The following is a 26,956-nucleotide window of genomic DNA, read 5'->3' on the forward strand; positions in this document are numbered from 1 at the left end:
ACGCTTGTTAACAATTAATTTTATCGTTGTCGTGGGAACGCAGTCTCGCATGGTAGTTCGAAAATCCACGAGCATAAAACGGCAAAGTAATGTCGGCCAGTTGGTAACCAATGGTTAAAGAAAGAACCATGTAAATGGTGGTCTCTAACGAAGCAATAGGTTGCCTTCGTATGTAATAAATACGGTTTGCTGGACACAGCAATAAACACAAGCCTAATTGCTACATTCGCGTTCTCCTAGTACCAACCGAATCGATTTGCATTTTACTATAATTATAATTCCGCTCTGTACGTCAACTATGTCGATTAGCGTAGTGTCACATGGTACTCTACTTTTTCGTGGCTCATGACCATGACGTCATGTTACCGACTGTTTATCCAAAGATTGTGGAACAAGTGTATCGGCTGTGGATTAACAGTGTTTCAAAAGCTTGTTAGGCGACCTCGTAAATTCGCCGTGTTCCGTGTAGGAACTTAATTAGACGTTTTTCCCTCTGTTTTATGGTTAAGTTAGACATTAAACTGGCGCCTGTTCGCTGCTCGTGATTGCGTATGCTTAATAGGATCGTTAGAAGTGAATGTTGCTGCTCGGAATACGTTTTACCCGGCAGGATCTTTCAACGTATTAAATATCGCGATAAGTTGCGTTAGATTTTCGCTAGCACCGGAGATATTACACCGTGCCTTTTCGTTTTCATAACCGGAAACTATATACATGTTTTATCGAAACATAAATTGTTTGATCAATACATATATGTAATATGCGACTATAATACTGTGTACAATTAAGGATATAAGAAAGTAAGCATGCTTAGTTCATACATGAGAAGTATTTTCTTAACACATTATGTGTTTCATAATACGAATTTGTAATTTCTAATTATTATTAACTTTTTATACTTTCAGTTTTGCAATCGAAGATGTAAGAAGTGAGAAAATCGTATTAATTTAGGGAATTCTAATTTGAAATACACGGTTTGTATTCGCGTACCAATGAGTGTGTTTCCCCCTCTCCATCGAATCCTTCGCAATTATTTACGATAGACGTCAGTATACATGGGATCGTCCTCGCGATATGGTAGATCGACGGATTGTTGCTGTAAATAAGGTACAAATTTGTTACTTTATTCCTACATGCTACGTATTGTCCTCTTTTATTTGATGTCTTTTAATTCGTCTGCTTCTATCATTAGATATCTCACTTTTAATGTATTGAATACGATAAAAGAATATACTTCGTATACGCATGTTTTATGCATATCTCGCTAATATTCAGTGTACACGTTTATCATATACATATATCTCACTAAAAAGAAATCATTATTATGTTTTATTGGAATAAATTCTTTCTCTTAAAAGCTTTATTTATTCATTCCAGGAAAGTGTAGTAGGACGTTTTACCGTGTAATAGGACGCCATTACTTTCGATTATCGAAATCGTTCGGATAGTATCGATTCTTTTGCGAGAGTGATACCGGGTATACTCGTTTGGAACAGTAAACGTTAGTTTTTTAAAATGTACGGGCGTGGCAGCGCGAGAACAATGTGGTTGTAGGAAAATTAGAATTTTTTATAATTACCGTCCTTTATTGAATTGTATTTTATTCGCGTATAACGTGCTTATAGAGTCAGTGCGCGTTAGAATATAAAATTTGCTTAGAATATACAAAAACATGAAGTCAAAGATATTACGCTGTTCCAGTTTCCCGATACAAGGCCGTTTTTGTTTGCGTTTCTGTTTCTAATTGAAAGTAGCTGTATTTTGAACACGATATCGCGGTCGCGTTAACTTTTTTTCGTTTTATAGTGTGTGTTGCTATTCGAGTGAGTGAAAATTACCACGACCAAGAATATTCTCGACGATTTGGGCGACAATAAAAATGTATGTATATCTTCATGCTTTATTAACTGTAATTACATACTATGTAATCGTATAAATGAAATCGATTTACTGTAATAATATTCTGATTCAAATATTCCAAATGACATTTTAAAAACAATATTGCCAAGTATTATTTGAGATTTCGTATATTTTTTATATAAGCTATTACAGATAATTTTCGCTATAAAACTTATACAATTATTGGTTCCTTTCACTTTCAGGCATCTTTGGGTATGATACAACAAATGTTGAACCGGAAGTGATACCAGGAAATTCCGGATATTCAACGATCGGTGAGTCACGAATTTTATGTGTTAATATGTATGTTATATTCTTTCTGTATTAAACATATACAGAATGTAAGAAAATTATTGATAGAAACTCTATTATAACAAACGCTTATTCTATGAAATATGAATATATATACCTGTTAATTAAGTATTAAATTAGTTGTTAATTAATTTTATCTGTAAAACATCTCATATCTCAATCTTTATATATACCTACAATTCTACAGGTTTATTATTATATATAATTATAGTATTAAATGTTCTTTAATTACATTTCATATTGTAAATCGCAATTTCTGTATTTTTATTTATGAAATATTTTAGAAATTTTCTTACATTTTGTGATGTATAAAGTATCATCAACACTTCACTGTATTCCAGAGAGTAGAACTAACACATTCTTCCTTATTATATCGGCGTACAAAGTTGCGTTAACTTGCGAAACAATTTGGCGTCTCTCTAAGAATACTATAGCGTTTATGCGCGTTAATATTTCAATATTTTTTATAAGGACATCTTCCGTGTAACTTTCGTACATTCTCAGAGGCACTTCTTAACTCGTATATATACTCCATGTATGTAACAATCGAGCGTGTAATGCGTTTCACGCGTATGTAAGAGGAAAATCGCGTAGTATTCCACACTATGCATCGTCATATTGCACCCGGTAATTGGCTAGCATTGTTTATCCGTTAAAGGATAAATATCATGCGGAACATTTATGCCAACTTCTAGGAATTCAGTCACAAAAATTTCGTAGCCTTTGCTATTTAGTCTTCCGGGTTTGGTATTGCCCTCTTGAATCAATTTTTAATATATTTCACACGTTTGCAATAACTATGTGATATCCATATGATGTGAAACAAAGATTCATAAAAACTCCATGATAAAAAATTATAAGTACTATAACTTCCCAGTTCTATAAATATCATTTTTTAATATACTCAAACATTCCAAAAATTTCTTTGTTATATATAATACGATGTTGAATAAATTCCACGCATTTTTAATTTATGTACTCATTCTTTAAAACTTCCGCATTACACAGAACATTAAAAAATTAATTCTCATTAATTCACATTTTTTAACATAGTCAAAGATTCCAAAAACTTTCCTATCATGTAGAGTATAATATAGAACTAATTCCATACATCCTTCAATATACTTAATAAATTAAAAAAACTCTCCCACCACATAAATTAACATAGAATGTAATACAAAACCTATTGCAGTCATTTTTCAATGTATTCGACAACTTCAAAAATTTTCCTACTATACAGAATGTAGTGTGGAACCAATTCTACACATTCTCCAGTATGCTCAACGATTTAAAGAACTTCGTAGAATATAATATAGAATCAATGTAATATATGCAAAAATTCTAAAAACTTTCCATTTTATAGTGCTATGGACTATTGCCAAAAATGCGTATTCTCATTTCAACGCTATCAATAGAATTAGCATCGTTCCGCGTGGACAGATTTATCGCACCTGTTCCGATGCTTTCACCTAAGCTTCACCTCGTGTTCCTCGTCATCTCAAACTATGTTACTTCGATAAACTGGATGATTGCAACGAGTTCAATGGCAGAAAGACGACGATATAATACTATACAAAGAAGAAGAGAAGCGCAAGGGGTGGGAAAGAAGAGTCTCTGTTTATCAGCCGTCTCTCAGGAGATATTTGAAAGATGCAACGATCGTTCGTGTAATTGGACGGCATTGTTTGTTCATGGCTGACGGAGTACGTTAACATTCTTTGTTGCGGATGATTGGTGTGCTTTCACCTATACTTCGGCAACATGCTCATTGTCTTAAGCGTCTCGGGGCTGGTTTTCCTCGCCGCTGCGATCATCGAACGACAACGTTCCCTGTTATTAGACGAGAGCTTATCGGTCCACGGGGAAACTGGCCGATTTCTCATAATTAGGTGAAACGCGAAAAATCCTTTTTATCATTTCCGTTGAGATTTTCGTTCGACTTTCGTGGAACAAGAGGTCATCGTTGGAGAAAACAGTTTTAGGTTTATTGGGTCCATTGGAATGTCCAGTCGTTTACGGACCTAGTTATTATATATATTATATAGTACTCTGGAAACGTCTTAGGTCGTCTACGATAGCGATCTCGTAACAGCACCTATATAATTATACTTTTAGGAAATAATAGATACACGGTGTTATATAGAAACGAATCTTTAGATATTTCTTTTAAGATTCTAATAGATTTATAAGACAAACATTTTTTCCCCTTAGTTCATACATTTTTTAGAAGAATTTCGTTACTAAATTAGAGCCCTAAATTTAAAAAAACAGTTTGTCTTTTTTATTTTGTTCATTTACTACTATCACAGACATTTTAGAATCTGTTAGTAGTTTTGATGTATGAAAAATAGATTTTTTCTTCAAGATGAACCTGCTGTAAGAGATCAAATGCTGGAAGAGGACAAAGTAAATACATAGGAAAGATATTAAGGAAAGAAGAAGAAGAAGAAGAAGAAGAAGAAAAAGAAGAAGGAAAGTTCATCAGCGTATGAAGTCGCCCTTTCGCCAGCATCTATTTTATTGTTCCGGTCTCGGTGGCGGTTTCTACCCCGCGGCTTTGGATAATGCGATTTCTGCATATTGTCTCGCGTGAGCGGCCATTCTCGCAAAAGCGCCTTTATAAAGAGCGGTCTCGTGGGATCACGATTATATTGTTGCCGCGATGTGCATACACACGAGGCTCCGCTATCCATTATACCGGCGAATAAAATAGAGATGTATTGTCCTTATATACGCTGCAAGTTGTACGCCTGCGAGCTACACTGGCCATTTATTATTAGTTAAATAAATATATACCGTCGATATACCAGAAGGTTGTCCACTTGCTGGCTCTCGTGCACCAGGAAACGCATAATATCCTCGTTCTTCTCTTTTTTTTCCCCCCTTCAACTCTCCTCTTCTTGATTTCCTTTAACGGTGCACAGAGTTTAGCCATGGACACCGCGTTTCCGCTTCCCGTGATCGTGACGCGGGATCTTTTCCCCTCGGACTTCGTGGTCTGTTTTGACATTTGGTTTTGGTCCATTGATCAATGAACGTGGGCGAAATCATATCCATATGTACTTGGTTTATCGACGTTCATTATAGACAGATATTGATACAGTAATTTAAAGTGACGAATCTTAGATTTTCTAATTTCACGCATATTTTAATTTTAACACATACGAAAGATATTTATTTAAAAGAAAGAAAGCAACTTTTTCTGTCATATCAGTCTGCCTTTCTTTTGCTCTTTTTCCCGCATTCATCGTATGGAACAAAAAAAGTTTCTTCATTAACAGTATCATGCTTTTTGCATAGGATTATTCAGTCAACTTTCATATCTTTCCTTCAACAAAGAGTATTTCATACCTCGTCCTTGTGTTTCAAGCGAAACAAGTGTGTCTCCGACGTTACTGAAAAAGGAAGTCGACTTTTATATCCCCAGAGATTTACCGTCAAACGAAACAAACCATTTCACTCAATATTATTATCATCGTTTTACATCATTCATAAATATAAACCTGTGAAGCATTTAACCAGAGTATTATAAAATTGTTATTAGCTCGCTAGTTGAGGTGAAATTTCACATTATCCTGTAATTAATATATTTAATAATAATCGAGTTATACAAAAATATCACTCCTCTTCTAAAATTGTTTCGTACCTTATATACAACATTCACGTATAACGAAAATCTTACTGTTCCTTTATCAATTTTAACGATCGATCCAACTCCCAATACGAATAATGCTAGAAATTTCAAACTTGATCAAAAGTTAAAAATTACTATTCTTTTTAATACACCTACCATCACGAATTTTCAAATACTTATAACTTCACCCATATTCCTCGATCAATAGATCAAATGCAAACGTCAAAAGACTATCAAACTCTCGATACGAACAATATTAGACATTTCAAACTCGATCAAACGATAAAGATTCACATTTTCTCCAATGCATTTATCATTAGGAATCTTCAAACATTTCCTCTACACTTCGTATCTTAACAAAATTCCTGCAACAGTAGGAACAAGAACATTCGAATAAAACCGTAACAATCTCACTCGAACAATTTCTATTCTTGTTTTCTAATCTTCTTCATATTTGATCATCTTCAAACTCCAAATTAATCGATGTTCCAATAAACAATTGTTTCGTTACTCGCTATTCTACTGTATAATCATTTGAGGCGTATCACTTGCGTGCAATAGCCGCTCAAAAAACATTTGAATATTTGTTCTTAGCATCGATAACATTGGAAAGTACTGTCGTAACGTTTCTGACTTTTTTCCTGATGGACGTTAGAGGACTTCCTGCTAACAAGCCGCGACAATAGGAGGCGGCGAAGCAGGTAGCTATAGTGCACCAGGGATTTAATTACTTTCACCAATGCCACGCAGCCTGGGGAAGTTTAATTAATTTTTTGGTTGGTCGCTCGACCGATCGAGACCGACGATCGCACTCGTTACCGACGCCCGAACTGATCTAACTCGCTTAGATCGTTCCTACGACTGTTACGAACCGGTCACGGACTGGTCGCCGACTCTACACGTGCCCCCTGTTCCTCGCGGTCTAATGGAAAGGCAATTAACGCGATCTTTTATCGGTGGATGGGGTCGAGACCGACCCTGGATACCGATTACCGGAAAGAAACCGCCTTAAATCTTCTGCTTTTCATCTAGATCTTGGATTTTCTTACGCTTATAGGAAATTTCGAAAGCATAGAAAGTGGAAATAGATTTCGTTTAATAATTATGAGTTTTACGTATTTTACACATTTAAACATTTAAACACGATTAAGCATTCGTTGGTTAGTTACAGTTGACTTTATATATATATATACACGTGTATACATAATTAGGATTTTTATGCATTTGTAAGAAATTTGTAAGCGCAAAATTGCACAGGATGCACACGATATAAAGAAATACACGTAGAAAGCATAGTGCTTTTTATAATACTTAATAGGCAAAAGAGACTCACTAGCCAAAAGCGTAATTGCTCTAACATTTTCAATTATATTCTCGAACAATTAAATTTCCATAGAAATCTGCAGTCTGTTTATAGCATCGAGGAAATATATAGTCAGGTATTGGATGTTTCAAGAATTCCTGCGGCACACACCGCTTGAAAATCGATGGATCTAACGTATCGTTTGAATAATAGTCGACGATGAAATGTATTGCTCCTCAAAAAGAAAAAGTGCCGCAACTCGTAAAACCTAACAATCGTTTGTATCGCGAGCTGAACGAATGGTAGATAATTTGGTGGACGTTTAGTCGGGAGGAAAGCGATGATAAAAGCGAGCACATCGATCCGGATTGGCTGGGCGTGTCACGTCAGTGGGTCGGCGAGGAACGCGTATCGCGATAATGTGTTTCTAGGTCAGTCACCGTCTGTGAGCGCACGTTCACGAACAGCGTACACGCGAGCACGCATTCCTTTCTCTATAAAACCGATCGTGAATCCCCGCTGCTTCTTTTTTTGCACTGCGGCTAACGCAAACACGCGGGCGCGGATGTTAACAGCGTCGTTAAGTGAAATTGCCACTCGAATTCCGATGACCGTTTTATCAAAACCGATTAGAATCGTTGCACGGCGTGTGCGTATACACAACACGGTGGAAATGGGAATCGTTTAATTGGTCGTCTCGTCGCGAAATAATCGCCGAGGAGTCGATATACACGCGACTTATCGATGTTAAGTACCGCGCAGTCTCGCTCCGAGATCGTCTGGATTTCCAATCGGACGAAGGAGTGTCCGATACGACGATGATAAGCGCCAGTATGCTAACAATAAGTGGCTCATGCGACGGCTATTTTGGGATATGTAGCAGTTTCGTAAAAATTGATAGCGACGCTGCAGAATGTTATTCGAAAAGGAATTTGTAGTAGCTACTAGATTTTACTGCACGATAGGGGCAACATGTAGCAGACGTAGAAAGAGACAACGTGGATTGATTTAATTTTCAACTTGCGTATAGAGAATAATCGATGGAAGATGGAAAAATTAGAAGAAACTGTACTCCTTCGAGTCATCTTACTAATTCGACTCGTTTCGAAATCTCACGACGATGATAAGCGGCTTAACAATAGATAGCTCTTTCGATGGTTATTCACGGGAGATGGTTTTTCGAAAATAACGTATGGTAGCGATGTCGGAGAATGTTATGCGAAGGAAGGAATTTGTAGGAGCTGCTAGATTTTATTACACGATAGAGAGAAAACGTATTAGACGTCGTAGGAAGAAACGTGGATTGATTCGATTCTTGATAAGTATCGTTTGAGTTGTAGGAGAAAACGGTGAATGGAAGACTGAAAAAGGAAAACGAGTCTTTTCCAGTGTGTCGTTAATTTAATAAAATTAAGTAATTTACGAAAGTGATCAATGTTGAATGGAAAATAAATTGGATCTCTGAATAGGGTATAAATGGACTTCTTGCGCATAGAGGAAACGCTTTGTTTAATTTTTTTTAATGGTCGAATTTTTCCTGGCGAATGGTTACTACATTAGAATGTCTGTGTATGATTTATCATTTTTGAATGGCAAGTAAGTGGAGTCTCCGAATAGAAATCGAATGGGATATTTGTATTGTAAGGTAATGCTTTGTTAATTCTATGATTCTGTTTTCAATTTCGTAATGGTTGAGCTGATCGTATCCAAGGTTAGTTAGATTATAAAAGATTCGCTAGTATCGAAAAGGAAACGGATAACATTTTTGAGCAGAAGATAATTCTAATTCTTATTTAGTTGAGTCGGTGATCATCTATCTTCGCGTTAGAATGTTAATTGATTTATCTATGATTTACTATTGTTGAATGGAAAATAAGTGGAATTCTTGAGGGGAAGATGAACGGAGTTCTTGTGTAGTAGGTAAATGCTTTGTTGATTGTTTGATTGATGTTGCACATTCCAACTATCGACTTCCTCGTGTCAAAATGTCCTTCAGATTATATATCAGTAAATGTGATTGATTTAATACCGAATGAGCCTTTTATATAAAGTAGTAAGGCATAACCTGTTGTTAGTTATTTGATCAATCTGTAGAGAATTAATCACACGTTTGCAAATTTTTCGTAAATATTACTTACTTGTATTTATGAACAATTTAGAATTTAGATTTCTATACCGTTCTGAATAAACAAATTTTCTCGCATCAAGTATTTAGCTATTACATTCATCGATAATTTACTCCTCCGCAACAATTCTCTAACATCTACCTCGCATTTCCCTCAATTTACAAAAATGTCAGGCTTTCGATGCCAGTTTCCAATCAAATTCAGCTTCGTGGCCGCTATCTTCCAACTACTTTTTATTATAGTAAAAATCTTGTTCGAACGATCGAAGCCCCATTATTTCATCTTCGTCCCCTGAAGAATCGAATTTTCTAAAGGGAGCGCGCAAATTACAACTTGTAGCATAAGAAGTAAAACGTTGAATCAGCATTCCGTCAAACAGAAATCGCAAGAAGTTAAGCAACAGCTCGATGAATTATTTTCAGACGATCGATCTTGAAAATGGTCCCGGATATAGCATGCACGATATTATAATGGTTGCTAGCCTGCCAATTTTATCCGTCTGTTTGTTTGATCGGGCGACTTTTGGTCCGTTTCGAGCGTCATCCGGCTACGATAATACGCGGAACGGTTATTTTCGCCGTGGCAATCAACCGAAAATAGAAACAGAATCTGTAGTCAACGTGAAACTAATAATAATAATAATAATAACAGGATTAAAGACGTGCACGATTCACGCACAGGCTTCGACGTTTGTGATCTGGACGAACGTATGAACGAACGAATCGTTTTCTGTGTCAATAGCGAGTTTTCACGTAACGCGTGAGCGTGAAATCTTCAACGATTGGGAGAAGAAGAAGAAGAAGAAGAAGAAGAAGAAACAGAAGAAAAAGAACAAGAAGAAGAAGAAGCTGCGGAAGAAGAAAATCTGCTTGGAGCTTTTGATCAAACGTTGCTCGCGATGAAATATAGTAGGATGCAATATGGAATTCAGACGATTAGCAGATAACGGTCGCGATAATTATCGCCGCATAAATCTGTCGACGCTGTGTATGCCGTTTCTTTATCATCATTTTCTTCTTCTTCTTCTTCTTCTTCGTCTTCTTCTTCTTCTTCTTCTTCATGGAAGTTAATATTTCTTAGGATGGGAACTGGAGGAATCTTTGGCGAACGACTCAATCTTGCAATCGAAACGATGATCGCCTTTGAACGAGTTAATAATAAGTGTTTCGATATTTTCGTTGGACACATTGCTTGCTTCAATGATATTATTTAATTGCTTAGACTGGATTTATGGGTGTTGGTCATTCTATTTAGAACAGTATTTTCCTGCGAATCACTGGATCCAGAGATTTCATTCGTATGAATTTTTCTTTGATTTCTAGGGATGTTCCTCTGATAAAAAAGATCGAGGATACGATAGGTTCTGATAGAAAACGCAAGGAATACAGAACGTTGAGCGTTCTATTTGAAACAATATTCTCACAAAAATCGCAATATCTAAGAACCAGTTGGTCGATTGTTCGTGCCTTTCCTGGCTCATAGTCTGCCACAGAGGATTAGAAGTATGGTGCGTTATGATAGGAAACGTCAGAGTCTTGATCATTCTATTTGTAAAAGTAGTTTTGCAAAAATCACTGTATGTAGAGATTAGTTAGTTGATTGACCATGTTTTTTCTTCTGGTTTCTAGAGATGTTTATTTTGTCTGGTAAAGAGGATTAGAAATATGATAGGGTTCCGGTAGAAAATATCGGGAATACAAAATACCGATCATTCTATTTAAAACAGTATTTTCGTAGAAATCAGTGAATCTAGTAATTGATTGTTCGTGCTTTTCTGATTTATAGAGGTGTTTGTTTATCTGGTAAAGATGGCTGGAAGTATGGTAGGTTGTGATAGAAAACGTCAGAAAGTTGATCATTCTATTTATAAAAGTATTTCCGTGAAGATGATCGGATCTAGGAATTAGATGCGTGATTTTTGTTTTGATGACACGGTCTGTTCTTCTAGGTTTATAGAGAAGATAGTAAAGATTAGGAGTATGGTAAGTTGTGGTATTGTTGTGAATGGGTGTTCCACTTTTCGTTAGAAGATTCACAGTGTATGGATTGAGAGGAGAAACCTACGTTTCTTTCGTGTAAATTAAAAAAAAAAATTGCTTGTTCGTAGATATTATCACGGAGGCTAATTACTCTACACGCTCATTACTTTCTTATTACCTTATTCATTGAATAAATGGAATTACTTTCCTCTGATATACGAGTGGAATCTTCCTTATCGCGAAATTAAATTGAATTTCTTGCGAGAGTCGTGGAATAAAAAATTAGCGGAACACTTTTATCCTAAAGAAGTTATTGTTGTTTCATGTAAACACAGCAGATCGTTATTCACTTGGTTCTCGATTTATTTGAAATCTTAAATGGAATACAAAATCTCGCATTTCACCCAGAAAAGAATTTTCTTGTTTCCACGTATAAACTATATAACGATACATCATAAAAGAAAAGTCATATTTCTCGATATAAATTTTCATAATTTCATAACCATTTCACGTAAATTATCAATAAGATATCGATAAACCCAAAACCCAATTTCTTCTCCCCAAATCCGATATTGACGTAATCCTATCGTTTTTATTAAAATATCTCAGTCACTCGAGATATCCATAAAATATCTAAAATATTGTTAGATCTAACTGAATTCTAAAAACAAGTCGACAGCAAAATAGAAAAAAAGGGAGAACGGTAAAATGGAGAGCAAAAGTCTGAATCTTTAACACCATATCTAAAAAAAAAAATCACACACACACAAATTTACGTACCATGCACGTACATTTTACGATTTCTATTGAAAAAATATAAATCCTTGCTAAAGGCAACGATATATGTTCGCTCGAGTCGAGCAATCCTTGTACAGCAGAAGGGACGGGCCTCGCAAAACATCCTTAACGATTTTAATTAACTCCGTTAGTTCGTGGAGGTCTTGCGTACGCAAATGCACGAGGTTGCCTGCTGTACCGTTAGACGTTCTGATAGAGAAAAGATGCGACATTCCTTTTCATGTCCCGAGCGGTGGGACGAATCTGAAGAAAAATCGAGAACATTGGTCACGAACCACCGCAGTCCCTTCGACCTGTCCGTATATTTTCCACGCGCGGGATTCTTCCTGGCTGGGTGCACAGCTTCGATAGCCTCGGAGTTACGATCGAGACTTGTCTGATCGAGGACGCGATTTTTTAAACAGCCGGAGCCGCGTTTAAACTGTTCCTCCAGTGATGGAAATTTTTATCGGGAGTGGCGAGATTATGGGAATACCGGGAGAGAAAACCAAATTTATTTATATTTTATAGTAATGTCTTTGGTACTTTATATACTTTTTAAGCGATTGAAAAATTTTATCGATAATGCTAAAGTTATGTTAGACAACATTGGACTTGGAAAGGCTGGAGTTTATATCTTGAAGGTAATTTATGGGGTTTTTTAAATTATTGGAAAATTGTATTACAAATGATAGGATTATGTTAATATTGGATTTTGGGAGAATTGAATCTTTTATCGAGATTTTTTTTTTCTTTGAGAGGATAGGATTATATTGACATTCTGTTTGGAAAGAATTGAATTGTTTATATTTTAGAGGTACCGTACAGATGTTTAAGATTTCTAGAAGTCGATAAAAAATTATAAAATTATATTAGTATTGGACTTGAAGAGGATCAGGTTTATTTGTAAGTAAAGTGATGTTTGGGTAATTTATAGATTTTTTTTAATGATTGGCAAATTTGATTAAATATAGTAGGATTTTATAAATATTGATGTTGGGAAGAATAAAGAATAAAATTGTAAAGGAAGGGGACTGCAGTTAAATCGATTGTATCTCGCAAGAAGTTTTGCGCGGCGGAATATTTTGAATCTACCTTCAGACTCAATTTCACACGATATTTTAACATCCAAATCTCTTGAACATTTTTTATGTAACGTCTAATGTTTCAACATTTTTCGCACACAAATCTTACATAATATTCTCTCGAAAATAATATCTCATAATTTTACGACTTTCCAAATAAAAATCACGCACATCGTAAATAGCATCACATGCTTCCAACAATTTTCATAAAATTTCCTATTCATATAGTTTATTCGTTTTTATTGCTCGTCATATATTTCCGAATCGAAGTCTAATTTTCACTATAAATTTCCCCAAATGTTTCATCGGAATTTACGAATCGTACATGAGAAAAATTAGTAGACGCGAGACAAATTGGCCTATTAATAGGATTTACAGGCCCAAACAGTCAGTAGTTCGGCATTTCCAGGTATTTTTGAACGATTTCTCGTCGTCACGCCTTGGACTCTCGTCGAAACGATATGAAAAAAGCTATAAAGATAAATCGCGGTAAGTTAGACGTGTTTTTCCGGGAAACGTAAAAACTATGTATAAACAACGTAAAAAATTCTCTTCTACGTTAGACAAATGCTGTGACGTTGAAAATTCTACGAAATAAGTTCTTAGGGGACTGATAATAATTAATGCATTATTTAATACTATATATTTAAATTGAAATATTTAAATAATACAATGTTTAAGACACCACGAAATTTTTATTTAGGTATTATATTGTCCAAAAATACGAAGTTATTGGAGCATGGAAAGAAAGCCCTGTATGAAAAAAGCAGCTCTTAAAAATTTAAGGTGCTTAAAAATAAGGTATACATTTAAAAATAGAAGAAGATATTTATATCACGATACATAAGGTTGTTTACTTGTTTACAAGGGATGACAGATTTTCTCTTATTTATATCTTACCCTTCACGAATATTTAGTGCCCTAATATCGTCAAAGATTGTTAAATTTTAAATGTCAAAGGATAATAGACACGTATAGATTAGTATTGATTATTAATGAATTTACCCATTCCGAGTCTATTTAATACTATTTATTGTTTCCAATCAAGATTGGCAGTAATTAAATTTCTTATCGAGCAACCTTTCACTAATTAGTATTGTATATTAGAACTGCAAATATTTTTAATTCCTTGTTCCAAGAAATTGAAACTTTCTCTTTTCAACAGATGTAACTAAATCTGAAAGTTGGATGAAGGAAATTTTGATAATCGCTTTTTATTCATTTTTTTATTATTTTCCTGTTCTTTATCCACTCAATTTATGCGTCTAGTACTTTGCAACTATTTTGCCTGGTCTTACAGAGGTTTGTAGAAATTTATATAGTTGCGTGGTTACACGGTGGTTACGCAGAAACGTGTAATCATTATACGATCAATCGTGAATCTTCTAGGAAGCGCATAAGGTTCTGAGCGGGACGTACAGCTGGATAATTTCATCGATTTCCCGGATAATTTGGTCGTATTTTGCGACGGTGGACGCGCGACACGGGGACAGGTGCGTTAGGCTGCGTTTTGCTCGATTCTGATGTCGTCGCGCAGCTCGGCTCACGTCTGTATTTTGCCTGGAAAGTAAGCCGATGCTATCGTGGGGACCCCCTCGTGATGCGCACCGGCACGATGCATTTGTAAGTGCGAGCGACTATAAATAATCGGCGTCCTCGCTACCTGCACGCGTTACTCGCTGCGTACGGGCACGCGTGTACACGGTGAACGACCGCTCGTAAATTCGCCTCCTTCACGGCGAGTTACCTATCAAAGGGCTGCATGCGTTTTATTTTCTATATAATCTCTACATAGAGATTTTGCCATGCTTAGATCCTCTTTAGAATTTTCCTGGAAGTGCATAGAGTTTGATGATTCGATGGAAAATTTAGTTTACTTCGAAACGAATTGGTGATGGACAATTTTATACTTTATCAAAGAATCTATGATATATTTAGATTTGTTGTAATATTTTTGTGGAAATTCATAGGGTTGGAAGATTTGGTGAAAGTTAATGTTTACTTTGAAATGGATTAGTTACGAACAAGGTGAATAATTTGTCAGGAAATTTGTGATATTTAATTTCGGTTTTAGCAATTTTTTATAATAGTATAGAAGATTGATTGCGTATTATCGATTAGCGTGGAAGGTTATTTTAGAACGAGTAACGAGTAGATGATTTATTAGGTAATTTATGCTTCAGTTGACTATCGTAACAGTAGCTGAATTTTATCGGGCAATTTGTAGTTGCTTAGATTTATTTTATCAGAAAACTTACGACTTACACTTCTTTCCCGATCCCCACTTGTGAAGAACTAATGAGATTTGAATATTCTCAAAGATCATCCAAAACATTTCTTCTATTTCATTTATTTCATATTCACCTACGAGGAAGATATTCATCTTCCTCGAATGATTTCTACTACAAGACACTTGTCCACGTTTAACGTTTCTATTCGACGAAAATACCACCCAAAACACTTCTTCTATTTCATGACGATTTAGCTACGAGGCAGATGAATAATCGTATGATTCCTACTACAAGATACTCGTCCACGTTTAACGTTTCCATTTGATGAAAAATACATGCAGACTTCGTGCCACGATTCGATATCGGTGATATCTCAGAGATCAGTGTAAATCGGAGGAAAAAAGTTGGCGTGCAAAGGCTCCCGACGCGACTACCGTGTATCTTCTCCCAGACGGCGTTGCATCTTGGTACCCCGAAAATAAATCGTCGGTGGCCGCCTCGTTATTTTGTACGGGGGTGCCGCGCAGGGTGCCATTCCCATTCCGTGCTTTACGAGGCTACTTTAAAGCGATCGCTTTTATCGCGTGTCGTGCTACGCTGCGCCGCGGCGAGTATTAACACGGTAGATCACATCGCGAACCCAGCAATGCTGCGCGTCGCCAGAAGCCAGCAACAAAGCGAGTACGAGCGAAAAAATGTAGCCAGCCGAACAGCTCTTCTTGTACAGGCGAAATATACGCGTTGATCCGAACCGCGAGAGTCGAAAACGAAGAGAAGAAATTTCGTAGAAACGAGAGAATATTTTTTGGCCACTGAATGGGACGGCTGGTGATCGAGGAACCTTCGGAGGTCTTTTAAGCCATTAAGGGCCAGCATTACGTTAACGCAACATTTCATTTGTAACTTCTTTTTAGGCAATTCACGTTGTTGGGTCATATAAAATTCGTGTCGTAATTATGCAGAGCAATTCCAGGAATCTGCCCGATGTCTTTTTATTAGCCTTTCTTCATCCATTTATAACATACCACCGTGTGAAGTTCGAAAAAGTTGAAGCACGTTTTTTACACTTTTATCTTGCTTGACACTTTCAGTGTAACCCAGTGTCTGATGCAAAGCAACGAAATCCTGTGTATCATTTATATGTAGAGATGGTCGATTTGAAAAATTCAAAGCAAAATAGGAATTGAAATGAAGCTTTGTTAGAAATATAACGTGCCTTTATTCAGCCGTAACCACGATTCGTAGTACGAACATTGCCTCAGAAGGCAAGGGATTAATAAAATCGTAATTCCGTCATAATATCTTGAAAACCGAATGCAATTCAATTTTCCATATGATACTCACGATTATATTAAGTTTCTTTCGTTTTATAAGGAAACGATAGATGCACGACACTCTTGTTTTATACTATTCTTTATATGTTATTTTTCGTTCCATTCGAACAAAATGGATCATACACAATTCGATAAAATAATACAAAACACAAAACATCGTGTATCTATTATTTCCTTATAAAACGAAAGAAACTTCTGCGACAATTTAATATAATAATTATCAATTTTATCCTATATTCACGGTATCCATTTATGCCTATACCAACGATAGGAGTATCGAGCGTCTAATAAATTGCAGACGGTAGCTTTGAACAGAATTCATCGTAAGAATGACAAAGGCCAGTCTACACGTGGCACCAAATATCCAGCGTACGTACCTGATCACATCTACCCACCGTGATGATCGCGGTGTAAGAGATGCGAGCAAATTCGTTACTCGGCCCCGTGTCCGACGTCCCCATCGTCCAGGTCATTACTCATTGCCGAGTTGCCCTGGTATACCCGTCCCGTGGCTCATCCCGCGCGTTCACCCGTTACACCGAGTTCTTTTATATTGATTTCACCTTCCGCTGCCCACGTTAATTTTCTCTCGGCCGCATTGGCCTGAAATTAAGAAAAATCGTTCCGCTCGACACCCAGCTGTTGCGACATTTCTTTACGAAACGGGAGAAAGGCGCCATTTGTCCGTTCTATCGACGATCGTAAAAGTTAGAAATCGTGTCTCGCTATTGTGTTTCTTTTCTCTTTGTGAAGCTGCTTCCCTGTTGCTTTCGACTTTTCGGAAGCGAGGAGAAAGGGTCGCGTAGAATTGGACCCATCGAGTTGGAAATCTTCCTATCGTACGTGTCTTCTATTTCGTTCGATGACGCTTGATACGCGAAAAGTGGTGCATTCTTGATGTCCGTGGTCTTTTCTTATTTGAGATAGTGTAGAATTTGACTCATCGAATTTCGTCCGATGGCGTTTCATAGATGAAGAACGTTGAAACTTTACGTTCTTTGGCTCGAGATTTTTATAAACTCGGAAGAAGACGAACATGATCGTGCGGAATTGCAGTATCTTTATTAATTTGAAATGTTCGTGGTTCCTTGTTTGCGCGGATGAAGGCTTTCGTGAATGAACATAGAATTTTTAGATTCAAGCGATCATGAATTTTAATAAACTAAAATAAAAAATCCATCGTAATTAGAATCTATTTTTGCATTAAAGCGACTATTTGCACTGCGATAATCAAACTCTTGAAGAGTCGAGAAACAGTGCAAAGCGGTATTCCCAAAACCAAAATACACGTCGTGTTATTCAGAAACATAGAACATCCTTGATGAATACATATGTCAACGAAATACATATTCACGAGTTCGAAATCTCGTGTACGAGCCGGATGCAGATTTTTAGTGCAAGCTTCATCGTGTAGCGTGTAGCAATTTGGCTGGAATTTGGGATACTTACACATGCAAATTTTTACGCTCGGTGGACAGGTCATTCGCGCAGAGGAACATGCGCACATCGCATATGTCGAAAGATCGTTCCATCTGAGAAACGTTTGGAATTATTGTTTCCAAGAGAAAATGGCGATCTTATGTTTGTGCGAAATTTTATCGCGAAATCAGAAATCCGTAGGAGTAAAGGGCTGTTTTCGCTTTAGTTGCCAAAAAACACGAACGATGCGAGGTATTTCGAGGATATCCATCGCTTTTAACAGTATCGTTATCGGTGGTTCAACGGCGTTACCCTTGTCGAGACATAAATCGAATTTTAGGGAACAAGACTGAACGGTTGTTTCGATTCTTCGTTGAAGATTTTTATTTTCTTAACTCTTAAGATACCCTGATTTGTGTTAAAGCGATAAGGATGCTTGTTTTACGTCTGCCAGGTGTAAATTATGGTTAGATTGTAGATGTTTATGCAAATTCAGGCTTTTATGAGTACGATTAAGTTTTCCAGGATCGAATGTTCTTTTAATCTACCAGAAAAATTGTTTCTTACTAATGATTCGTAGAAAGATATCTTTTCGGATGGTTTCGTAAGGAGGATGCGACGTAATGAAGTTTGAAAAATCTTCGAGCGACCTTGAAATCTGATAGTATAGTCTTCAAATAACCTTGGCCGTGAATGACACGATCTCGATAACCCTTCTCGACTTTCAACTGGTCCAGATTACCAATGACACGATGTCGATGACTTTGTTTGACTTGAGAATGAGCTTGATCGTCAGTGACAGTTCTAAGTATCCTTTTTAACTCTCAGGTGATCGTGAGATTTTTGATCGTTCTTTCAACTACATTTACTCGATCGAGAATCATAATTTAGATCATGCGAAGCGTTATGAAAAGAACATCGCACTATGCGCTTTAAATACTGCAAATTTTTAGCTTAAGGTTAATAAAACACGAACCATGGACGAATAAAATTTACGCTCGTCGCACGCAATTAACCAACTGAATTTGAGTGTACCGAACTGTACTGAACTGAATTCGGAGTAACAGGAAGATACATAATCATATAATTTACATATAGTCGCAACGAATGTCTTTTCCATTCATCTAGAGATCTCCCACTTTCTTTTTATCCAACCTACAACGTATCGGACTCCCACTTCTTCCAACTTCCCATTTTTTCACGTTAAAAGTTTTCTAACTTCTGTTTCGAACAACACATTAACCTACAGCTCTATCTCGAATCGACTCACACCGACTCGAAGCACCATAGAATCACACAAATATCGGCGTATTTGTACCGTACCGATCTCTCGAACGCAGCAGCACTTAGACGTGCGATGAACGAAATCATGATTAACGATCCATCTGGTCGGCTTTCGTTGCTACAGAAGAAAACGTATTACGTAATGAAACGTGGATTTCGATGTGTCACTCTTAAGGATGCAAACGTCGCGCCCACCCAGAGTAAACTAAAGGCATCGAAAGAACCGAGGAAGCCAGAGATTGATGAGGCCGTTTAGATAATCGCTACTGTGTCGATTGGCTGACCAATTTCTGTATAAAGAAGAGAACCGCTGGTCGATGAGGAAGAAACACGTGAAAATGGGATCTGTACGTGGCTCAATAGCGGCTGCACAGATCACCGACACTGACGATCAATGGAAAGGATGACCTATTTCCGGATGCTACCATATACGACGATCCTTGACTCATCCACGCGAGTCTTCCTTGTTACTCCTCTGCGCTCGTTGAAAACGAAACCGGTTGCTTTTGTCTTCCAGCTGTTAAATAGTCCTTGGTCTTAGGCGAAAGCGAGTCTCCCTTGGTAAGAGCTGGATATGCTATCCTTTTGCAAGAATATTCGTACGACGTAGAAAAAAGATTGGCTTGCTTGTTTTTCTTTCTTGAAATAATATTCTGGGTATAGGTATATTTGGAATGAAGACAAATTAGAGAAAAATTGTATTTTAAGGTGGAGTGATAGGATATTTGTCTTTGGAGAAAATATTCGTACGTCGTAGAAAAAGGATAGGTTTTGTTTTATTTTTCTTTTTTTTATATGAAAAGTTGAAATAATGTTTTGAGTATATATATTTGGAACGGAGATGAATTAGAGTAGAATTATGCATTTTAAGTTGAAGTAGATGGTAAATGGTGCGAGAAATTGGTTGGGAAGCGCTGGATACAACACTTTGTTTGTCGGCACGACATCGTTAATGATCTTGAGAACATTTTTGGCAAGATAATAATAGCGTTATGAGTCATCCGAGGCTTCGTAGATATTGTTCTTTTTCTGTATCAATGTATGTATTTTGTATACTGGTATCTGGACGCTAAATTATATAGGAATTACACGAATTGGTAAAATTAATATTATTATTATTTGATAAAATTATTAACATGAATTTCCAACCAAGTTATATTTTTCAAACGTTGAAAAATATTTCTTCGAGTTTCCCTAAATACGAAGAAATAATTACTAACGTGTACGATTCCTTAATTCGATTTAACGTTCCATTTAATGTATCTTCAAACATCACTCGACAAAATAACAAAAATTAAAGTAACACATATGCTCGTTACAATGTACCCAGCTAAAATAATCGCCAACACGGTACAAAAAAAAAAAAAAAAAAAAGAAACTCAAAAATTTCGCCTGACATTCAACGCATCAAGCAATACCAACATCCAAAGTCCAACAAGATACGTCAGCGTCCTCGATGCTTGTTCGACGGATGGAAGAATGATCGACGAATGAGTATCGAAACGAGAAGTTACAGGTACACGATCGAGCAGCAGGAAAGGAGGTTAAAAGAAGTTGGAAAAAAGGCCTTGTGTATGTCGTATCGAGGGGGGTCGGTATCACGCCGGAAGAATTTAGTCGTGGTCTCTCCCGGCGTGGTTATTATGCCTGCCTTAACGTTCCTCGCATTCGCGTTCGCCTACCCACGCGAGGCGACCGCCCCTTTAACATCGCCGGTATTCGCCTGATTTATGAATGCCCCGGCTATATTTAACAGCGTGTTCGCCATTGAAGACATGCCTTAGGCAGCGAGGCGAGCCGGTACCGGCCAGAGGAGGTGATGTCGCTTACGAGAGACGTTAGGGTAGGTAGAGCCACGTAGTGCACGTAATCCCACGTAATGCGGGGATCCTACGCGACCTGGCGCACTATGTCATCGATCGCCAATCTATAATAGTTGGACGAAAGTTGATTTTCTTACAATCTTATAGCGATCGTAACGGAATTATTTGAATTTTAGAAATTGCAGCAATTTATTAATAGTTTCGTACTACGTGTACAACGTGGCGATCTGATATCCGAGAGATATAGAAATTTTGAATTTGCCACTGTATGTGACCGATAACACATCTATGGTAGCTGGATGTAGGATGATATAATTTTATATCATATAGTTTTGGCGATGATAACAAATTCTTTTCAAGCCGTAGTTCTTCTACTGGATTGCAAAATATCCGAGTAGTATAGGAATTTTTAAATCTGTACCGCAGTGCGAATCGTTGTGTAAATCATAGGATCATCGTAGAATTTAGCGATCGATTTTTGTATCGTGTAAAAATCGCAGTTCTAAGAAGTTCGTATTAAGTTGTGACGTATTTGAGGAACATAGCGATTTTAGATCTACGTTGCAGTGCAAATTTTTGTATAAAAATAATATATTTTCAATGTGAAGATCACGAGCCTGAAAATTTCTGAAAGCAGCGAAATTTGCGCTTTACTTTCGTACAGTGTGACGGAATTGTGCGCGTTAAAGTCTTCTTCGAAATTTCAAAGTGCTCGAGGAATCCCCGTAGGCAGAGGACAGCTTTATCGTCGGATTATCACGCTGGATCGCTTTATCTTCCGTAGAAAATTCGATGATTGTGTCGTTACGATCTTCTCGAGCGACCTACCAGAAGTGTCCACGTTTTTTTAAAGGATCCACGTTTGGGTGGTTCTTGAAATTGGTTCGGTAAATTACCTGGACCGTCAGGGTAATTGGATATTGGGTGCTCGTAATGGCTGAATACACGTGCACGGGTGAATGGCTTCATCGTGGGTGCTCCGTGTATCTTGAAACGCAAGTACTGCAGAAATTAGATTAACTTTAGTGAAATTGACATACTCTTTCTTTAAGATTAGTTAATTGAGAGAATTGTTTAGCTTCTTCAACGATAAACGATTAGGCCAGCCCATAAGTTCCTTTCGTTTTTGCTATGGTAACTGGAGCAAAATTTGGAACATACTTGTAAATGCTATGAAAATATGTTGTAATCACACTCTCGTTTTACGTAATGTAATTTTTTTAAGTCATTTTCACCACATATCATCGCGATAATGCCAGACCATACGTGGTACAAAACGTGCAAAAAGAATTATGTGAATATTTGATTTGGAAATTTTATCACACCCCGTACATTTTGCTATTTTGTCAAATCAAAAGGGCCAGATAACACAAAATTGGCTTGTACACATATTAAATAAAAAAGCTGTATTTCCATTCGCTGCTACATTTTTTAGCTGACAAAAGATTTGACAATACTGGCATAAAAGGTTGCCTCGAGACATATTTCTAAAAAACCACAAAGATTTCTCAGTGGCAGCATAACGTTTTTATCGAAAACTTAATATTTTCATTTACAGGTACGTTCCAAATTTTGCTGTAAATGTCGCAGTAGAAGAATGGAATTTATGAGATATATCTAATCTATGCATCTGGATTAAAATCACACAACTACACGTTCTCACCCTTTCAAGGAGCAAAGTTAAAAATGTTTTATCTATTCCTCACTGTCTATTTCCAAGACTATATAGCTCACAGGTATAAAACTACAGGTCACATACCATTCCATTATTTTACAATAGTAGAATCCGCTTACATCGTCTCACACGAATCCCGATTTATTGTTCCCACGTGAAACAGCGCCAGTATCGCGACGTCGATTCGATTAAACGAACGAGAGAGACACATAAAATTGCGATTATCCGCGAGGTGAGCGTAAACGTTTGCAAGAACCGGGTCTTCGTCTGCGTATCCTCTCTGAACCTTGCACAGACACGTGCACGCTTATAAAGGGCCTTGATCAACCGGCAAGCGTGCACGATCCTGTGGTCCAGCCACCCAAGTGGCACACTTCCCCAATTCCACATTGTTCTGTAGCTTCGATGTTCTCGAATGGAAACGTAAAGTACGAGCTAGGCGGATAGTAGGTCTTGAGCCGGCACCAAATACGGTTCTCGTTGGTTGTTTCCGCTCCGACGACACTATGCAACTACACGTGCTTCTTTTTGCGGCTGGTCAGACTCTGTTTGTCGACGTTCAATTGCATTGATTTGTTTGCACCGTTCGGCAAATATCTGCCCCTCCATTCCTCCCTTCTTTCTCCTTTCTTCCTCGTTTTCTTTGTCTTGTAACGAGTCAAGAGTTGGAAAGTTATGCGAGCTTGTAGATACGTGCGCGCGCGTATGTTTGGATGGGTTGTTTGGTTTGACGTGCGGCGAGTAGTCGGAGATTTTAATGAAGATCTTCTTTTTTTCGTTTCCTCCTTTCTTTCTACTTGTTTTGACGAATTGGAGGGGATAAAGTGCTTGTAGGTTGTCAGTGTTACCGGGATGTAGTGGGTCGTTGATTTCGATTGTTTGAATAAGTTGTAGCGGTTTTACGATGATGTTATTTGAAGGGAACGTTGGATGTACAAAGAGTTCCATTCGTCGTAAAAAAGCTATTTTTATTATGGATGGGAGATGTAGGTGTTTCGTATCTATCGTATTCTATCGGCACGCTTAACATTGGAAGACCGAAGTTGAAATATCTGTTAATTCTGTTCAGTCGAAATGCTTAATTAGGCGAAACATAATTATAATTGAGATTATCGAGTAAAAGAAAAGATTAGGATATTTTTGCGCGACAATGAAGATAAAAATTAGCGAACTCCAAAATTTTTGTGGATTTTTGGAAGTTTCTAATATCATTTCGTTTTTATTCTTATTTTAAAAACTAAAATATCATATTATGCATCGTAATGTTATAAATGTGTAGATGTTCCAAAGTAAATTTGTTATTCTTATTAAGAAATCTTAAAAAATTTCGTTTCCTTATTGTCTGCAGCGCAATGTCGCAATGTGGTTTTCGTATCGCTGCTACAAAGCTAGAGAAAAGAGAGGAAATGAGAAAATCAGATTCCAAAATAATAATTCGTAGCCTTCTTGCTGTGGTGTTACCGCGATCCTCATTTCGCTGCTCTAATCCCGGTAATACACGTACCTCGGACCATGGTAATTTGCATACATTAAACTGATCGAGATAAGGATCGAAGTTGGGCCCTCGATGGCGTTATCCTGGATCATCAAGCACCGGTATCAGATATCCTATTACGCGTGGCACTGTCGCCATTCCTCATTCGATCATAAACCTCGTCGTAGCTTGTCGTTTCCTGTGCATCACTATACGCGCGTTTCCTTTCATTCGTCGTACGATTTTTCTAAAATTAAGAAACTTTAATATGAACTACTAAGATTAATTATAACGTTAGATAACTTAACAAACATAATGAAGTTGACAGAATTGAAACTGCTTATTATGGAGATGCTCGGTTGAAATTTTGTCTAAAATTTTCGTAAAATCTGTGTCTATTATTTAACATTGCTCATTATTATTTTAATAATTGTTCTAATATTTTCTATCTTTTTTATTATTATTGTATGTATTATCGTACGTATTACTTTAATAACGATACGATTGTTCATAACAATTGTAGCATTCTCTGTACATATATACGTAATACTTACGCAACATCATTTTTCTGAACTTTGCTATTTACAAAGTTGATCATTCATTCAAAGTTGATATTTGGTTATCCAAGCGTTAACATACAAGTTAAACATCAAAATCACAATACGTTCGGATAATTTTACCGATCACTGTATCCACAACACCTTTCATACGGAACATTCTGATCGAAGAACGACAGAAACAGAAAAAGAAATCTCTGCTTGGAGTTTCATCCGCGAGCTCCATAGTCACGCCAGCTCCACTGATAATTACAATTTCAAAGGACAGGGGTAGCGTTATCGGTGGCAGAGCAACGTGATTAACACCGGGACAGTCGGCGAATGACGCCGACGTACGAATTATCCGGTTGTTATCACGGCACTCGATATTCTTCGAGCGTTATCGAGTTGCGAGCGTTGCTTCTAAAAGAGCTGGTTTCTATCGAGATCTACATAGTTGCATAACTTGAAACGGGCATCGATTCTCGGAGTCGAGGCAGTTGATCGCGATGCATAACGTTGCAGGGAAGGAGGGCCAAGGCATGATGAGGCCGGTGCACCCGGCCCGATGTCCGATAACAAACCACCGGCGCTTACCGCTCGCAGAAAACGATCTTACTCGGTAACCGCCTCCTATGAGATCCTCGTCGATGGCCGAGCTTCTCTTCCAGACGTCCTCGTTGCTCGTCTCTCGAACTGAGCCGAGCTTTCGAGATGGAAACACTTTGTTCGTTTTCTTGTTTCGGTTATGCGCACCGCTCGGAAGCAGCAGCGAAGCTTTTGTACTTTTAGATAGCGTACTCGTCGGTAATAACGGCTGGTAACTATCTAATCAGCGTCTACGATATCCGTATAGAGTAGAAAAAAACCATCGGGATGTACATTTCCATCGCCATGCATCGCTGCTATAATTTTTAGCGTTATATACAGATACATCGTTGAGAAACTTTATTCATTTAACGTAATTTATTATTAAGCCGATGGAATACCATTTCTGGCACGAAGATACAAGTATACAAAGCTGTATAAAGTAGAGAAGCGAAAAGGAGAAGAAATACCGAACGAGCAAGTAACGATGCAGAGAGAAGAAAGACGATGGAAGAAGAGCGAGGAATTAAATAAACGAAGGCGATAAAACAAGTCGGTTTGGCGCAGGGAAGCTGCCCATCGTTATCGAGTAGCACATTGTAAAGTATTTTTCAACGTATTTACGTTTCACGAAAAAAGATAGATTTTGTTACCGTAGGATTTAGCAAGAGTACATTGAATAAGAAGATGGTCTGAAGACAATTGGCGCTTTAAAAAGACGGGCAGCTGCATTAAAATTGATAAGTGATAAGGCAGTAGGGTTTTTGGTTTGTTTGTGAATGATCCTGAGATCAGAAGATAAGAAAGAAACCAGAGGTCCGCTATAGTTCTTCGAACCTCGATCGAGATGATACTCAGTGTCCGCGTCAGAGATTTATAATCGATTTATATTCTTCGTCTGTCTGCTTTTTATCGTTTCATGATACTTGTGCTTCGTCATACGAGATCATAGATATATGGTATTCAACAGACATAGAAAGACAACACATAAGATGGAAGATACGATTACGAAATTTTTGGAAGTTTTAGATTATCGGGTGATTGAGGATGATTAAGGAGAGTTTATGCAAAGACAAATAAATATCCGTTTGATCGTAATACACACGTGTTGGAAATACTTTTTCTTATCTCAACGCATATTTTCTTCACGGTGGTGCACCTCCGCGTCCAGTCCATTCTTCCTTGTCGTTAGGGTGCACCGTGAGAAACGAGGAGAAGGTGTGTTTAACGTCTTTTTAATTAGCCGACGACGTCGGCGATCACAGAGGCGTCCTTTATACCGCGGCCAATTAAAGCAACCGATGCAACGAACCTGTGCGTACGCGGTCGCGTTTCATCGCGTTTGCGCAAACGTATCTGTCGTGGTATCGATGGGAACTCCGAAACAAACATATATCTTAATAGACAAACAGCCACTGTGAATTTCATTTAACGAATTTCACTCGATGTTTCCTTGGAACACAGTTTATAGCAAAAG

General features: G+C 37.4%; 1 protein-coding gene across 1 annotated transcript in view; it reads left to right on the forward strand.

The window, feature by feature from the left end:
* Positions 1-1,353: 1,353 nt before the first annotated feature.
* The window catches only part of LOC126923898 (tubulin alpha-1 chain-like), a 142,574-nt gene continuing 116,971 nt past the window's right edge, over positions 1,354-26,956 (forward strand). The window contains exons 1-2 of the mRNA XM_050737834.1: positions 1,354-1,881; positions 2,103-2,174. The gene's annotated coding sequence lies outside the window, so the exon portion shown is untranslated. The remainder of the gene's footprint in view (positions 1,882-2,102; positions 2,175-26,956) is intronic.

Source organism: Bombus affinis, chromosome 14 (genome assembly GCF_024516045.1).
Source record: "Bombus affinis isolate iyBomAffi1 chromosome 14, iyBomAffi1.2, whole genome shotgun sequence".
Taxonomy (NCBI): Eukaryota; Metazoa; Arthropoda; class Insecta; order Hymenoptera; family Apidae; genus Bombus; species Bombus affinis.